Source organism: Rhinolophus sinicus, linkage group LG05 (assembly GCF_036562045.2).
Source record: "Rhinolophus sinicus isolate RSC01 linkage group LG05, ASM3656204v1, whole genome shotgun sequence".
NCBI classification, from domain to species: Eukaryota; Metazoa; Chordata; class Mammalia; order Chiroptera; family Rhinolophidae; genus Rhinolophus; species Rhinolophus sinicus.
Genome location: NC_133755.1, coordinates 129,382,366 through 129,387,707, shown reverse-complemented (window position 1 = coordinate 129,387,707; position 5,342 = coordinate 129,382,366). Strand labels below are relative to the sequence as shown.

Genomic DNA, 5,342 nt, shown 5'->3' with positions numbered 1-5,342 from the left:
ATTAAAAAAAAAAAAAAAAAAAAAATGAAGCTTCTTTGAGTAATAAAAAGAACCGAAAAGCTTTAAAAACAAAAAGAAAACTTGAGGCGGCCGGATGGCTCAGTTGATTAGAGTGTGAGCACTGAACAAAAGGGTTGCCGGTTTGATTCCCACATGGGCCAGCGAGCTGCACCCTCCACAACTAGATTGAAGGACAATGACTTAGAGCTGATGGGTCCTAGAGAAACACACTGTTCCCCAATATTCCCCCATAAAAAATTACCAAAAAAAAAGTTGAAGACTTAATAGAGGCCACATCCAACAGATATTAGGCAACAACAGGTGGAGCTTCAGGTTTTTGCTCAATATTCTACATGCCCATCTCTAGTTAGTCCACATGCATTGCCACAAAATTTGAATGCACTTCTATAGCACTGTTTTTAAGCCCCAAGAAAGATATAAATTTAACAATACACATTAACTAGAATGGCCCCATGGGAAAAAAATTGTGTTTGTTCCTCAATGAGCCAGCAGGGCCAAAGTAATTGGCTCTCCCAGAATGAATCTATAAAAATCTAAAAAAGAATGTTAATATTTCTGTGACTTATATTTCTTTGATAGGGAGGAAGGATGGGCACATTCCCTGGGTTTCTCATACAGTTTTAAGCTGTGGGTGGTGGGAGTGGTGGTGAGGGGGGGGCATGGGGGGAGGTGGAGAGCAGCATGAAGACATCTTTCCTAGGGATATTCTAAAGGTTATGGGATTTCTGGGTTATCAGAAACAAGATGAAACTATTGTCTATCTCCTATCCCCGTTTCTTACAGACATACCCACTTTAAAAAGGAAATTCACGTTCTTCTAACATGGCAGTGTGTAGGAGATAAGTTCTGTTATCCACACACAGCTTCCTCTGAACCTCTCTAAACTCAAGTTAATAGTAATAAAGATAATTTCTTTATTCCATTACTTTGGGGCTAAGAAAACAGGAGAATGTAGCGAAAGGGGCAAGAGGGTGACGGGGGCGGGGTGGAGATCGCTTGATGTGGCTGCAGGGCCTGTGTGCATAGGTGAGGCAGGAGAGGAAGGCTGGTAATCAAAATCATCAGAATTGGGAATTACTTTTTCTGGGTGAAGTTGCCAGATCCCTTCCATGTTGGTAAATACGCTCATTTTAAAGAACAATTGTCTTGGTAATATAATAAGTTGTATGGCCTAATTATCCAAAAATGGTTACAAATGACTAGGTAGTCTTTCTATTTTATCATCAAGCCAGAATCCAGTAAGAGTTATTTTCATTGTTTTATCATAATATTGGATTCATAATCTTTTTACTAGACATCTTTCTCCTCCCTCCCTACTGTTTGCACAAACAGTTCCAAAAAAGGAACAAACAAATCATACGAAGGGAGCTAATTATGAATCCAGAAAAAAACAAACACGGCCATTCTTAGAGACACATAGAATCAAAAAGATAGATTGCTTGAAATGCTGTATTGCCATATTTTAAAGTGAAACTATGCTGTACTGCTAATGACAAGTTAAATAGAACACAACAGGAGCATTTACAGTCCAATTATACTATTAATGAAAAAATGAACTATTTCCTCAATGTCACAAAATGCTGTTTTCCAAAGAGATGTATGCATTTTCCTAGTGCATAACTATGCCTTCTAAACAACTTATTTTCTGAAACATGCTGCTAACAGTGATTGTTGATAGAAATTGTGTTTACAAATTCTAAAAACACCGGTTAGTATGTGAGTTATACTCTTAAAATAAAACTTAAAAGACTAAACACATTGCAAAATATGAGGGACTCATATGGAAGAATTAAGCAGTCGAAATCATATGTAAACATTTCTTTCTCTTTTCCTTCATATGAGCAAATACAATACGGCTAAATATGAAATTCTATGTGTATTGTCTTTCTGCTCACAGGTCAAGTGACCCCTGAGGTATATGGCTTTTCTCTCAACTAGCAGTACAAAGCAAAAGCACTTTTCAGACTCTTGTCTGGACGTTCAAGCTTGAACTCACCACTACTTGACACAAATTAAAAGCTGGGTTCATAGAAATGGCGTTTGTACAGAGCTGTCTAAATTTTATGGAATCCCAGTATTTCTTTAACCTTTGTGACATCTAACCCTGGATCAGGTTAGAACACTAGACATAACCTGAGCCTTTTCCTACTGACAAGCTGCAGAACTTTTCATCGCACAAATGTAACTAATTCATCAATGTCAATTGTCAGAGAAATACTGTAAGCTTGGTGAGGGTAGGGGCTATATCTCTTGCTCTCTATCGTTTTCCACCCATTTCAGTGTCAGGTAATACATACGAGACACTCAACAGATGACTATTAATGAATGAACAATGTTAGACTTGCTTTCACTGACCTGCTTTACAAGATGTTGCATAACATATAATTAATTTTCATTATCTAATATGTGTGTCGACCATAGGCTAAAATTAAAGAACATATTTCCCTGAATGACACAATGTTCTCTCTGTGAAGACCCAAGAGATAAATGTCCCAAGAGCCTGTGTACCTGGAATAGTTGTACATTTTCCAAAGAATATTCTCTTGAAGCTGACTCTGTGCATCTTGGAATTAATTGTTTCCATCTTTGTATTGGCTGTTAGAGAGCCGAAGACATGCGGTCCATGTTCAGCTAGTACATAGGGCTCCACGGTGGCCATGTGGTTCCACAGTTACATACCATGTTCCACTGTCCCTTCTCTGGCTTTCCTTTGGCTTCATGTCCCTCACTTAGTCATAAATTTATGTTATGTATCTTTGGAAGCCACCTTAATTTCTTTTTGAATCAAGGGGAGACATAAATAAATTGATATTTTTCCCTTCATGTAGAAGTTATTAACTTTGCTGAAAAAGAGAAGGGGTGAAGGAAGACAAAATATAGACTTTGGCAAAGTACAGCTGATTTTAAGAGACCGGGGGGATACCTTGTGAAGAGAAGATACTATTTCTATCCCACATTGTATAGTTTCAGTTTTATGTACAGCACAAGGCAATTGCACAATGCCAACTCTTTTTACTATGTCACATCCATTATGTTAATGCTACAAAGTATTTAAAAATGAAAAACAAAGGAATATAACTGGACCAGAAGAAGCTTAGCTTTTACTTATGGTCAGAAAATTAGGTACAAGAAAAACTGATGAAACTGTAAACATATGTGGGAAACACTGGTACCAGGTAGACAGAATGACCTCTTGCTGTTGAATTATGTTTTGAGAAACAGGGTCCCTCCTCCCACCATAATCCTCCCCTTTGCAGAGTAAATTATCAATTTTTCATGCGAAGTAAGTTCTTGGGAGACAGAGAAACAGATCAAAGCTAGATAAAAGCAAATCATCACAATTTTTCTAAAAATTAATACTTGTGTTGAAAGTTATTCAGAAATGCAGTTGTACTGTATCATAATCTGGAAAAAATGATAACAATAAACCTGAATATAGAATATTTCTATGTTTGCTATTGCTACCCTGACATCTACATTTCAGGTATATTTAACTAAAAGGAAGAAACAATGACAGAGGAAAACACACACACACACACACACACACTTACATACACACTGTCATTTGCCCCCAAATAGCAAAGACATCTCTGCCACAAGAACCATGCCCATCTCTACTCCAGGTTCAGGTGGAGAACTACTGTCAGTCTATGTTAGCACACCCTGTTTAAATTCTGTACGTCTTTATAAATGCAGTTATCATTACCATTGTTGCCTTATCACTCTCATGATTGCTCTCTTTCAGTCAAGTACAAAGGCAGTCTGAATATAAATGTTTTGTCATAAAACTGCTATTCAAACAATAAAAAGGGTTATAATAGTAGTAAAAATAATTTACCCCCAAGGCTGCCACATAGACTGGCAGTGTGCAGATTGAGGGGCACAAAAACACCTCCAGCCATCGTCTCACTGTCCTCTGAACTCTTCTGCCACATCTGTCCCCGTATCTGCATGGTTTTAAAGACAGTTCAGACACCATCACATGGCTGGGATATCCAGAACCTTCTTAGCATATGACTTAAGAAAAGATGCAAGCTATCGTTAGCAATATTATCATTACTGTACTTCAGAGGCATGGGATAAATTAGATTCAGAGTGTGTATCTTTCAAAGAGAGTTACTTTTTAAGTTTGTGAATTTGGGGACAGATGGATAAACATGTAGTGGATATATATATATATATATATACACACACACATAATGTACACACATATACACACATATATATACCATACGTACATACACACATATATTAAACATACACATATCACATGTACACACATCTATCTATATATTATATATACACATATATCATGCATACACACATATCACACACCTAGATCATGTACACATATATATCATGTGCACACATAACACATATATCCTGTATATCATACATACACATACACATACACATACACATAATCTTTATTCTGCAAATGCTTTGTTGGCATCAGGACTGGCTGTGCACTGCCACCCAGGGGCTGCCTACAACATTTTAACGCCACTATCTTGACAAGAGGCATTCCAAGTCATTACAGAACGCATCCTGGACAGCCCTTCATGGTAGCTGTTAGCATTCCCATTGCACTTTCCTGCGGCTTTGGTGTCATTCCCCATAGCATGAATGCTCACTGCAGAGAGAGGCAGAGGAAAGGAAGAGAGAAAAGAATGCCTAACGAGCTAAGCACCACCTAGAAGGAAACAAACAAATTATACTGACAAGGCTGACAAGAAGGAATATGAAAGAGGGAAAGAAGACACGGAGGGGGTTTATCGGAGCTTCATGCCTACTGCTCTGGGTAAATATCCCTCCTTGCAACAATAAAGACAAATAAAGTACAAAAAAAGGATAAAGCAGATTACAGACCTGGCCGGTGTTTGATAAATGGCACTCTACTTCACTGTGCTTATTGTGTACTTCATACCTCACTCCTGAATATGGAAGAGAATTTTATTAAAGATTTAGCCACGGTGGTGGTGGTGACTGGCTCACAGTAATTTTCCTACAAAGTAGTTTAATCTATCACAGGGCAGACAGTGCACCTTCTTACCATGTATCATATCTGTCTATTGAGTAAGTGCTATCCAAATCCAATTTCTTTTCATTTTTGGAACCTGTGATGCATATTCAAGATACACTTTCGTTTTGTCTTTGTCCTAAATTGGGTGTTGTATGAGAAGTGGGAAGGAGGGGGACAAAGTGATAAAAAGGAAATCTGCACTATATGGTTTCTATATCATTCTGGTCAATTTTTTGTATTTTACAAAACTAAATTGCATAATTTCAAAGGCATATAATATTGGTCACATGTGGAGTCA

At 37.6% G+C, this 5,342-nt stretch overlaps 1 long non-coding RNA gene across 5 annotated transcripts in view; it reads right to left on the bottom strand.

Moving 5' to 3' along the window:
* LOC109453591 (uncharacterized) overlaps positions 1-5,342 on the bottom strand; it is an 878,050-nt gene that overhangs the window by 727,518 nt on the left and 145,190 nt on the right. The gene's annotated exons all lie outside the window — the stretch shown is intronic.